Raw genomic sequence first — 13403 nt, 5'->3', positions numbered from 1 at the left:
GCCATCACCCAAGGCTGTTCTCTATCGGGAAAATACGGTAACTTGAGCCGTCGCGCAAGCTGTGCTTGCTCTGTGTATCAAACCGAGCGTCCCTGAGCCAATTCTGAAGGGGAGCTAGCAGAAGACATATTTGCCGACTCTGAACATCAGCAATCTAAAAAAGTGCACACCCTTCGAAACAGTGTAGATTACACCCCGTCCCACCCCTTCCTCATTTTTCAACTTCACTTTTTACCACCCTGCGTTTTGACATCGTGGACATTTACAGTGACGAGCAAGGACACTGGTGTCCTTCGCAACCATGAGGTTTACTTACTGTTTACTTAGAAAAGCCAAGTTCACGGCATGCAAACGAAAAGGAGGCCGAGAGATGCTGGGTTCAGGCCCCTTATTTATCAGGTAGGTCAGGGCCCCCAAAGGTGAGGGGAGCTTGCCAAACATACTGAGCGGAAGTGCTAGACCTGGGTCCCCTAAGATACAACCCAACTTTCCTTTCCCTCTGCAACAGCAGCTGTACCCTCAGAACTATGATTTTTGTCATTCGCTCTCCCCCAGTGTGTCCTCAGCATACACATTTCGAAGCAATGCAGTCCTGTTCCTAAAAATCTACCTCCGCTGGCCCTACCTAGCAAGATAGCATTCCAATGAAAAAGTCAGGTCCTGGCAGAGCAGAACTCAGAGACTGAAAAGATCTGGGGGACAGGAGAGCAGGGCTGTGTGTAAAGAGCGGGAAGGGTCGGGCTCCCACGATTTCTCCTCTCCAGAAAACGCCAAGTGTGCTTCTCCCCACAGTGTTTGACACTTCACTCCTTCGGGCCCTCCTTTAGGTCCTGCATAGCTCTCTAGATTTTACACACAGTTTTAAAAAGTCTTGTTTGAAAAAATTATTGGCATATACTGTAAGCCCTCCTTTTCCTCCTACTTGACACTAAATAGATATAAAAATTAATAAAAGTATCATTCTTAACAGGGGCTTTTTGTACCTGTCACCCGTATGCTGGAGCAACTGGCTAAATGACTGTTGAAGATAGTGTTAAAATTTCTGTGTTAGCTAGCCTCCTAGAAATGCCTAGAAATGCTCCCATCTCGTTCTGTAAGTTTTACAGCTTTCCCCAAAGCAATGGGTCCAAGAATAATAAGAAAGTTGCCCACAACCTTAGAGTTGGTAAATGCATTACTGAGAGCTAGGCTGGGGCCTAGCTGACCCCCCAAAACTCCACCTTTTTCCTGCAGCACGAGAACGAGGAAAGAACCACTGGTTGTCTGTCATAACCCAGAAGTTGTAACCCAGGAAGAGAGAACTGGGGCCATCTGTTCTTTAATTCCCCTTCATGATGTCCCAGGGAAAAGGCTGAAATCAGTTCTGTGCTTTTGAGAGCGAAAGCTGCAAGGGCTGTGGAAGGCGAAGCCACAGAATGACCCCGGGCCTCGGAGTGTACAGATGGCCCAGGGGTTGTCCTGCTGACTCTGAATTAGTCACATAGAACAGAGTGAAGCTCCTACTCAAACCATGTCCCCAGGCCTCACCCTCGGCCCCTGCTTATTCACATCTGATGTCCAGCTTGGCACCTAGACACCCCAAATCACCCATGAGCCAGAGCTCATCCGGCCAGCACTCAGACTTGTGCCGCAGATGACTGGCCCTGATAGTTGACTAGCACTTTCACCTCTGCAGTAAAGGGTACATAGTAGGATCCAATAAGTGCAGACAGAGACATTCCAAGGTTGGCAGCCCTAGAAGAGGTCAAAGGCTGCAGAGCCAGAAGGCTGAGTTCAAGGCCAATCCTGCTCCACTTAGCAATTGGTGGTCCAGCCCATACCACCCTGTCTTAGCTTCCTCGTTATAAAACAGCATATCCCATCAACAACTTCCTGTAGCTAAAATAGGAATAAGTAAAATGTGTACAGACGTCGGCACTACTTTTATTTTGCCTTCAGAATAACTTTGGGTAAATTTATCTGGCTCATTAATGTACAAACTGTGAAGTTCCTCACACCACAATCCACTGCAACAATGTGTCTGACTTGCACTGGGGTAGCTTGCTCTGTATTTGGTACCTAGAGAGAAAGCAGAATACGTTGACACTGGTAACCAGTGTGAACCACCTGTCATGCTTACAGAGATTGCTGTCCTTAGCAGGGGCTCTTTACATGCAAGTTTCTCTTAGATCTATGTCTAGGTATTTTTTTTTCCGTAACTTTTGAGTTCATGAGCTTATTTATCTTCTCTGTAAAGTTCAAAATCTAATTTCTAGCACAGGTTACTTACGGTAATAAACTCTGCAAGCTCTAAAATGACAGGTTGAAAGATACAATTTTTTAGAGTTATGAATTAATAGCTATATATGTCAAATACTTTGAAAGTGCCAACTTTTTCATATGTATAGATATATTATTGAATGATAAAAAATGAACTAAGGGAAGAGGAAAGAATGGGGAGCCACATATAATGAATCAGGCATACTTAACAAGACAAGTACAGACACTTTGGTGAGCATCTCTTTTATTGCATTACATTAATCAAATACTACTAAAGACATCCATCTGAACAAAGTGGCAAGATGATATTCTATAAAAACACTCTCTCAGAAAGAGTCCGCCCTGACAGCTATGGCAGCGATAGTGTCGTAAGTGATTGCCAGGCCCACACTTCTCAGATACTGAGACTATTTATGTCTGTTCTCCTGAGCTCTACTTTCCTTCCATCCACTTCCTCCCACCCTAACCCCACCAAGCTAGCCTTTGACAAAAAAAATAATAATAATTTAATTGAAGAAAATGCATGAATCCTTTCAAGGACTCATAAACCTGAATATAAAGGATGTTTTAAGGATTTTTAAAAAGCATAGTTAAGTTACTTTTTACAAATTCTAATAGAAAATTCTGATTACATAGCAGACTAATGTGAATTCACCAGGGTTTTCTCTTAACATTGCATGGACCTGGCTGTTTGTCACTGCTGCGTGATGAGCTACACCAGATCTGCAGCTTTTATATTAACAATCTGACACATTGTTAATAATGTGCATTTGAAGTTTTCTGTTTGAATTCTATCAGAGTCCTACTTGATGGAAAACTCAATCTACCACTTAAAAGTCTATCCAGTGTTCGTGTGAGTTCACATAAGAGCAAACCAGTGGGAAAAATGAGCAAGACTTCAGTGTCCAGGACCTTTGGACTATAAGGAGACACAAGTGGTAGTAACGGCAGCAACACAAAACTCACAAGACTGTAGAAACAGAACTTGTCCTCAGAGAGTACAAGTCATTCAACTACATACCCAGGTGAAAGCTCAGTCTCTATGCCTATGGCTTTATTTGGCCATTAGGAAGTTAAAACTAGATCTTCCAAGAGTTTAAGTACTGAATACATTTTACCACAAGAAAAATATATTAAGATTTCATCTACAACTTTACCTTAATTACCATGCAATTGAGCAAACAGAAGCTAAAAACTGGAAGCTAGTCACTGTGAGTGAATTTATTATCTTTATTTGAAAAGAGCACTTATACAAAATTGATGACAACTAGAAAGAGGTCAGAGTTGTCTGTAAACTGCTTAGTCATCAACATACAACATTCATTTGGTAACAATGGAAAATTTGGCGAACTGCAACTTTACCTGTTGTTTTGTTTGTTTGACTGTATGGTGGTGGTGGTGGTGGTGGTTGCTGTTGGGTGGTTTTTGTTTTGTTTTATTTTGTTTTGTTTCTCTCTCTCTCTCTCTCTTTTTTTTTTTTTTTTTTTTTTTTTTTTTTTTTGCTTTGTTTTGCAGTTTTTCTTTTGAGAAGGGGGTTTCTGCATATCCTTGAAATTTACATGGTAGACCAGGCTGGCCTCCAGCTCCCATTCTCCTGCCTCTGTCTCTTGAGTGCTGGGATTAAAGAACATCACACCGAGTTGCAACTTTTCCAGTTTTCGCAGGCTGACAATGAAGTTCTAATTCTGAAGTTATCTGCTTGTCCTGGAGAAAAGAAATCAACTAATATATAAGCAGATAAGTTTGTGGTTGATGTAATACACTTAGAAATCTGCTATGATTGCAGTAGCATAGGCCAAAAAAAATGAAATTGTTACCTTGATGATTTTAGGAATTGCTGAGGGCCCCTCTGGAATAAATTCCTCTCTCTGTGCCTCAGGCATTTCTGCAGTCCGTGGTACACTCAGAGCAACTATGTCTTCTTACTGCTGTCACTCCTATGCAAACCAGTACACTCTCTGTAAGTATGACTAATTGCCACTAATCTTCATTGCTGGACATTTTCTTATATGTTTATAGAAGAAAAATAACCTGGCTTAAAAGAAATCACTTTCATGAGTTTGTTCAAGGCTAAGCCCTAAAATATAGCAAATTCTACCTCCAGGTTACCGAGAAGAGACTTGATACCCTATGAGCATATACAGGGGGAGGTAATCCCCCTCAGGAACAGTCATAGGGGAGGGAAATAAGGGGAAAATGGGAGGGAGAGAAGAATGGGAGGATACAAGAGATGGGCTAACCATTGAGATGTAACAAGAATAAATTAATAATAAAAAAAATTTTTAAAGCTAAATTCACGATTTCATAATTGACTTTTGGCTGTTTGAAAACAACCTCATCATGTAATTGTGCTAGTATACTAGATGTCAAAACATCAATGTATTTGATGGTGCTCAAAATGATAAGACAACTTTCAGTTTCTCTTTAAATATCCAGGAAAGACATTAAAGGGTCTAGTAAATAGGAAATGTGTCTGAATGTTGGTTCTAGTGACTAAAACATGCTTTTCTGTGTCATATGAATGCGTAAAAGTTTAGTAAAGTAACGCGTGGCCCTACTCTTATCAGAGGCGTCCGTTGGATGAAGTGTCTCTTCCCCTACAGCTCCTAACCTAGGCTACCTGAAGCCTGTGCATTGCCAGCCTGAGAGAAGCCTATGCTAGCAGGCTCACTTCACAATGTTTGTTGTTGTTGTTGTTGTTGTTGTTTTTACAGTTCAGACTCCTGTCAAGAAGGAACTTTGAAAGAACCCTCAGTGTTGCTGGAATGAATCCTCAGCGAGAAAACTCCTAAGCAAGCAGACCTAATGGGGGAAACTCCCTAAAAGACCCATTTCTAAGCACGGGGACATGACGGTCATGAGACACTTGTTTAAAACAAACAAAGTTTGCTCTGTGTGAGTCCACTTCTGTTTTTCCCCTTCAATAGTCTATTGGGCTTAGGAAAAAAAATATGAAGGTAACAGAAAAGAGGGGGTAATCTAACTGGAAACAGAACACACAATATTTTAACTTTTTAAACATTTTTTTCAGGGTATGGGTGTATTTATATAAAATTTCAGATTCAGCAATTCCTATGAATAATGCAGGCAGGGTGGCCATTCAGTAATCTCTCTATGGCAATTGGTTTGAGAATACATGGCCCTCAGTTTTAGAGGCCATATATTGTCCAGCTTGCCCTTACTTCCTGTCCACCTCCTTAAGTATTCAACTATGTTACTAACTTGCCTTATAAATTGTGTGTGTGTGTGTATGTGTGTGTACGTGTGTGTGTGTGCGTGCGTGTGTGTGTGAATGTGTGTGTGTGTGTGTGTGTGTGTGTGTGAGTGTGTGTGTGTGTGTGTTTATATATTGGCTTAAGATATTTACAGACTTCTTAGACAACTTGTCCGGCCTCTATTTTCTACAAGATCCTTGCCCAATTTTTCTTGCTTCAACACCAACAGCTCTCCATGAAGTTGGGGGAAAACTCATGAAAGAAAAAGAAGTAGGTCGTGACAGGGAAGTGAAATCTGGCTTTGGGTAATCCGTGGTTCTTTTCAAACAAGCTGAACTGCCATAGTCTCTCAATCCCAATTTTCTAGCAGTCAGGCTGAATCTGAGAGGATTGGTTTGCTTCCAAAACAGCTTAGAATTTCTCAACAGGCACCATCTCTCCCAGTAGGAGCAGCAGGCAGGTAAAGGAACCTGCCAATTCTCTGTGCCTCTTTGGAGCTACTCAAAGAGAGCCTGGGGGCAAACTAAGAAACAAATAGGGAGATGGTCTGTGCAGAAAGAGACCCCTGGGTGGTGTCCGTCCTCTATCCTGTGCTTGCATGCCTACAGCCCCCTATGACTTTCCACTCATCCAGACTTTTGAAAGAGAGAAAAAACTCAGAAACAATTGGCAGGTGATTTCCAGTCATTACCTGCCTGCCATGCTAATTACAAGTCATTACGTGCCAGCAGCATGCAGTTTTGTACAGTTTGTGAGGCATAGGGAGCGTGTACTTAACTGGAAAGATCATTTTTCTCAGACTAAAGAATGCCAGCGCTTGGCAGCCCTGTGCAAACCAGTGTGATGTAATGTGTAGCCGGCACATGCTCTGTAAGAATCATCCTTGAAGGTGTACATACGTGTATCTTACACAGAAATGGCTAAAGGGAACTCTGTGGCTTTCTATCATTCATTACTGTGTGCCCCAAATTTTATATTTGTCTAATGAGGGGGGGGCACAAATCACATTTCAAAGACTATACACAGCATCATGGCTTCAAAGTACATTTTATAATAAGTATGGTTTGGATTGCTGAATACTTTTTAAAGTTTTATAAGATATTATAATCCCAATTTCCACATGCAGAATGGGTATTGCTAATGCATGTAAATTATGCATGTCTCTGTTACACAGACGTCTATCAAAATTGTCATTTGTACTCCATATCATATATAAACTGTGACTCAGTGGTTAATTAAAATTTTTAATGCTTTCTAAGTTACTTTTTAAATTACTAAGAGCCTCGTTCTGCTGCTTTCACTTTTAAGATTAATTTTGCTTTATTGTTACTCAGTCTTAACACACACACACACACACACACACACAGACACAACTTAAAATCTGGTAGTTGACTTAGCTAAACTTCCATTGTCTTATAGGCAAGGAAGAAAAGCCCTGACAGGTAGGATCCGCATTAAATTTTCCCTGAACTTTGAGGATAATTCACAGGATTTTCCAAAATGACACTTCCTTTTTGTTCAGCAGCTTGAAGATAGAGACAGAACACGCTTCTGCCTGCAATACAGCAATTATACCAAGTTATGCTTTGACACTGTTGCCACAGGCAAGTGGCCAAAGAGCATCCACAGTCAAAATATCTAAAGCGACTTAACAAGCTGCCTTTACTCTCGGAAGAGGCAGCAGAAGAGAGGAAGCCAACCCTTGCGAAATGTTAAAGTGAAGGAGAAAAAAAGACTGTCCCTGTTTGTTAATGAAAATGGTGGCAGTGTCTTGGGCTGATCAAGGTGTGGAGTCTGACAGACATTCAGACCTATCCTTCACAGAAGGCTTTTGTCCAGTTTAGGCCTTCTTGATGATACCAGCTAATGAATGACTCATCCTTGGAGCTACACCTTGCTTTGTGGCCTGGTTATACCGGGTCGCCCTCCCAGTCACCTCTCCCGTCACTCGCAAGACTAAATGTAACGCCTCTTGTGTCCACCCCATTTTTTAAAATATCACCACAGTTACCTCACAAAAGGCATCAAAACTAATTAAGTATACTCCAAAAAAAAAAAAAAAAACTAATACAAATCATTTGCTTCAGCCAGAGCTACCAGATTTAATTAGGTGATCAGTGCTGATGGGGTACAGAAAGAAAAGCCATTGCTCCTTGAAAAGGTCCAGGCCCCTTAAAGACCTAGTCTTCTCACTGTGATACAAATAATAATTGGGCATTTTAGAAAAAAAAGAAGAAAGAAAAAAAGGACAAGCATGAGAAGAGGTTTCTGTGCTAGAGTCAAACCCTCCAGCTAAGGTTCGTTTTCTCTTTTTGCCAGGTGTTTTAAAAACAAAACCTAAAGCACATTCCAGAGAAATCGCTATACCCTCTAGTGACACCACCGTTGTCCAGAGTATAACTGGCCTTTCAAGCATAATCTTTACAGGTAAGTAACCAAAATCTATTTTCCAGTCATCTTCAATGTTATCAACAAACTTGGTTAGTATCACAGTGAAAAGCGTACATTTCCCTAGCATGCATCTGCTACTAGATTTTTCTTTTGCACACAAAACGAAAGGCTTAAGTTAAAATTTTAACGCAATGAAACTCTTACTCATAAGGGGAAAAATAAGACTTAAAGCTGTCAGTTCCCAACAGCGCCTCAAAGTGGTCTGAAGTCAGCCCAGGTCGCATCATTCTCGAATGTTATTTTTTTGTATAGTGACAACGCATAACGTAGAGCAGAAAAATTATTTTTGTAAATCTTTACCGTGGAGTAGTTGCCAATCCCTGGTGAATATGTTAACCGTAAAAGTAGTTGGTATTCTTAAAGAAAGATGATTTCGTTTAAATATATGTATACGTGTGTGTGTGTGTGTGTGTGTGTGTGTATTTATGCAATAGACATACACATTTCAGAAACGTAGTGGCATTCTCTTATTTTCATATCATTGATTCCTGATGGTCAGGCTTTGGCACAAAAATCATCATCTTAACTCCTAGACTGTGTTTACATAAACATATAAGTCCACAGAGTATTAAAGCAAACAGTAGCAGCCATTTGATACACGTTACAGGGTCAACTCATAATTCTTGGTATCACAGCACAAAACAGCTCTGAATAATGGCTCTTTATATGCTATTGTAAAGCAATTTTTCCTGGAAGTTTTATCCAGCAAATGCACATAATTTTACATGAGAAGTTGCCTTAAAGCAAGTCTGAAACAGGCGGACAAGTTACCAAAAAGGCCAATGTAGTATTTCCCGAGTTTAAGTACACCTCAGAATTCCTTTCTCTGGCTCATAAAATGTTGAAAGGAAAGTAATTTTCAATGCTGGCATTTAAATGGTATCATTCCGTGTGGAAAGAGTTACCGAGACATTTGTTGGAAGTCAACAAAAATAATTTGGACATATTTTGAACTTATTCTATCTGACTCCTCGACATTTAATTTGGTGTGAAAAACAGCAACGGTAGAAAACAGATGTTAAGGGGCCAAGTATACAGCAGAGGTCAAAACAAGCATAAAACACAGCTTCCATTTCTAAGAGGAAAAGCCCAGGAATCCTCCAGCAACAGGTTCTATGGCAAAGCTGCTTTTTTATTGTTCTGCTTGTGATATCTGTAGACTACACAATGCAATACTGTCTGCCATGGAGCAATACCTCTCAGCACTAGTAATTTAAGACTTTCTTCTCTGTAATACACTGAACCATCATAACCTGTCTCTTCCCATTTAGTTTAACCTACAACCACCACATACTGATTTGGCTGTGTGTGGCTTTTTCTATTGCCATTTATTACTCTGCTCGACTCCTGAAATTCTGTTTGCAATTTAAGGCCACAAATTAGAAGCGTAAGTCATCTGTTTCCTATAATCCCCCTGTCAGGACTCGAATCGCATTTGGAGCTCAGCACTGAGCCTGGGCCTGGGCCCCGTGCAGGCGTTCTGATTGGCTGGCGTCTCTAAAAGCAGCAGAATAAATAAAATGCCCCGGAAAAATAGAGCTTAAAAAAAAAAAAGATGAAAGGAAAGAAACTGGGTTTCAAATGATTTCTTCCCCTTTCATAATTATTAAATCAGTTGTTAAAATACTCGGTTTTCTTTTTCTTTTCTTTTCTTTCTTTTTTTTTTTTCTTTCTTTTTCATTTCAGTAATCAGCCGAACTGAATACACCTTTGAGGACAAAACAGTGAGTATCTATGACGCCTTGTGGGAACAGAGCTGTCCTGCTTCAAGCAGCTTGGTGTGTTCTCTACAAGTGGAATATCTTTAAATCCTGCCTATGTTCCCTACAAAATACACTTTGCTGTGGTGCATGTGTGCTAATTAGGTGGGTATTTTTAAATGGTGTTATAGATCTTTTGCTAAGCTAAATATCTATGAAATCCTAATCTATTCGTTGAACCAGACTTCCCATTTTAATATATTTTGGCAAGGTCCAGTCAGTACCCTAGATTAATTAGAAAGATTTTTAAAAGTTAAGTATCAAATCAATGTAATTTAAAAAAACATTTATTCATTTAATAATATAAGAATTTTCAATTTTTGGGACTACGACCCCTTCCCTCCCCACCCCCCCACCCCGATTTCCTTGCCTCATTTTAATGAGTCTCCCTGCAGCCCTGTTGAGGCCTTAGTCTTTTGGCACTTTGTATTTTTAAATATTTTGCTCCTTTATGGTACTTTTTTAAGTGTTCAACATATCACATTGCATATGAAAAACAACAAAACACCGTGGAAAGAAATGGAGAGTAGCCACAGCTAGAAACAACTGACATCGGGATTTCACAAAATCACTATTGAATCGCAGTAAGATCCAACAGACTAGCTCATATTAATAAATATATTTATGTTAGCCACACCTGGGCCAAAATGTTAGAATAAAAGAGGATCAATAGTCCCTGAATTTGTATTTCAAAAGCGCAGTTTGTATATCAAAAGAAAATGTAGTTCAATAGAAAAAAATTATATGTGTATTACAAGCTAAATTTTAGCCAAAACTAAAAATAGATACAATAATAATAATTTTGGAGCAAAAGCATTTTAAGAACAACAAAAAGACTCTAAGATGAAATGGTTCTAGAGGTAGGTAATAATTTGCAATCCCACTTCTGGGAATGTTTTACACTTCTGTAATTTAAATTCCTTTTCTATTTTTTACATCAGTTTTCGCAGCTTGTGAGTCCACAGTTTGGCCCCTGATCTCTTGTAATTTTAAAAGAAACAAAGGAGGAAAACTCGCCAAGATGTTAAGGTTTCAAACACACACACACACACACACACACACACACACACACAGAGAGAGAGAGAGAGAGAGAGAGAGAGAGAGAGAGAGCGCTACTGTGAGTGCACACTCTCGCATTCTCATTATTTTTTAGGTTTCTTTCAACTATACTTTCTGTGTTACAGATTTATTTAATAAACAAATGCATCTTCTGGGCCCATAATACACAAATGCATGCTACTGTTAATTCATTTACAGAATGTGCCATGATGGCCCCTGAGCAAAAGAGCAATCTTGTTATAATGAATGTGTACTATTCTTAATAAACACACTGTAGCAACGACCTGCAGTGCACACAAAAGCACACCCAAACCATTTGGTTTGTTCCCAGAGCTCGAACACCAGCACCACTATTAAATAGCTGTGCGCCCGGGAGAGCAATCCAGTATTGGCATGCAAATGAGCGCCCGAAGAGGCCAGATGCTGCTCTTTAGAAAGGAGGAGTGCTTCTGCTCGAATTTGGGGGGTTGGGGGGGAGAGCCTGTGAATATTACAAGCACAGGGCAGCCTTGTGAGTGTGAGCTCTTGTATTTCTGACAGTGGAGATGAGCCTAGACTGGGTGAACACTGCAGGACTTCATGTAAACGTGTCAGCATTGAAGTGTGCCAGGTTTCCGTGGCCCAGTGAACTGCTTACCGTGGCTTTGTTTTTGTTTAATTTGTCATGTGTTTTCTTCTTGTTCTTCATTTCTAGTCCAGAAAGGTACTTCTTACTTTGAAAATCTGAGAGATTTTATCTCTGCTTTTAAAATGGAAGGTATCATTGTTCACAGAAAGTAAATTGCCTTTCAAATGCATTGTTAAGTAATAGAAAATAATGTCAATTTTTTTCCCCAAAAGTAGCACATGGCACATTATTCCCATCTCTTTGGAAACCTCTGAGTTCCTTAATCTGTTGGTGGGTGTGAGATTACTGCTGCTGCCTTCATCTCATCCTAACAGCTGATGGCCTTGAGGAGGATGGAAGAAAGGTAGCTAGGATTCAGGACACTGAACCCGGTTTTGCAACGATTTTAGTAGACAGTGCCCCTACTAAATTCAAGGCACACTATTTCTTCATGGCTCAATTTTCATTCTCTTCTTCTCTGGGAGCCCTTGATCTGTTTGATTTCTTCAAGATGGTTGAGGAAGATAAAGCTTGATATCAAAAGGACATGTTCTAAGAAACAGACTACCAAAAAGCAAGCCAGAGCACCCACACATGTTAGGATTCACAAGTAGATATAATAAGAGTTCTCTAACACAGCAAATTAAGTGTAAAATGCCTCTTTATAGTGATGGCATTTCAGGACAGGAACTTTTTTTTTTTTTTTTGAGACAGTCTCTTTTCATAGCTCTGTCTGTCCTGGGTCAACTCACTATGTAGACCAGGCTGGCCTCAAACTCACAGAGATCTGCCTGCCTCTGCCTCCCAAACGCTGGGATTAAAGGCGTGTGCCACTCTAGAGAAAGTTGTAAACACGTTGTGTAATAATGGTCATTTCTGTGCATCTTGTTTTTATAAATATTTATTGAATTATTGTTTCTAGAGGAATACCAACTTAACATAGCAAGATGTACATTATTGCAAATAATACGGACACATAGTAGTGGCTAAATATATACAACAGACCTTTTGAAGATAAAGTATTCATTATTTAGTCACCCAGGAAATACATTTTTATCCTGAAATACTGGCTCCAGTGAGAACAGAAGTGGATAAAAATATATTTGATGGAATTTTGTACGTCCTTCTCATCCTTTTCTCCTTGTTAGTTTTTTAGATTAAGAGTCTCACTATTCAGCTGAGGCTAGCCTGGCACTGTTCTCTTCACTCTTTTTTCATAGATGATCATAGCATCATTGATAAGTTTCTAAGAGCCTTTTCCTATCAATGAATCAGTACACAAAATTCAACTATATATTTACTAATTGTTGAGCAATGTGTTAGTTTTATAGGTTGTTGTGACTCATCACCACAGGTGAACTGTGAGAGATAAGTACATTCATTATCTCAAGTTCTGCATAAGGCAATAGTAACACACGACAGGGGTTAGGACTCCAATCTGACTTTGGAAGGTGAGAGCCTTGGGGCAAGGACATGCAGCTCTACGTTTCATTTTATAACAAGCGCTTAGTTAGGAACTCAGTACCAGACACTGATAGTTGGACATGTTATCATTTCCTCGTGAAAAAAGGAAAAAAAAAAAAAACAACAACTTTGCAACCTATTGAGGAATTCACTAAAGAACATTACTTGAGAAACTGAGTCAGGCGGATGGAAGGTTCCAGACCAGCCTGCACTGCGAGGTAGGCTGTTGCTAAAGATGGTGATTATTTAAAAATCTTCTTATAAAAATTAATAGGATGGATTTCCCTCAGAACCCAGACCAGGAATCATCGAGTTTCTTCTAATTAATTGAGATATTCTAGGAATGCCTTCCATGCTATTAAAGGGAACTGATCTTTCTTTTAGTTGGCTGCTTCCAAGTTTAAATTAAATTTGAGGCTCATAAAAATATATACATATATATTAATCTCATTAGTGTATCTTATATAGTGAACCTTACCCAGCTTAATCTTATTTTTCTTCATTTTATTTCTCCTTGATATTTCCATATTTTTATTTTGTCAATGTGTTTTTAAAAATAGCATTGAAGGGCCAATTTAAGAGTAAAGC

At 39.6% G+C, this 13403-nt stretch overlaps 1 long non-coding RNA gene across 1 annotated transcript in view; it reads right to left on the bottom strand.

Annotated features, from left to right (window-relative positions):
- Positions 1 to 3509: 3509 nt before the first annotated feature.
- LOC311607683 overlaps positions 3510 to 13403 on the bottom strand; it is a 46321-nt gene continuing 36427 nt past the window's right edge. Inside the window, exons 10-11 of the long non-coding RNA XR_014782700.1 lie at positions 4077 to 4196; positions 3510 to 3963 (exon numbers count right to left, since the gene is read on the bottom strand). This is a non-coding gene — a long non-coding RNA (uncharacterized lncRNA). The remainder of the gene's footprint in view (positions 3964 to 4076; positions 4197 to 13403) is intronic.

Source organism: Acomys minous (assembly GCF_964271855.1).
Source record: "Acomys minous genome assembly, chromosome: 10".
Lineage (NCBI taxonomy): Eukaryota > Metazoa > Chordata > Mammalia > Rodentia > Muridae > Acomys > Acomys minous.
Note: the sequence above shows the minus strand (reverse complement) of the source record. Positions and strands in the feature narration are given on the sequence as shown.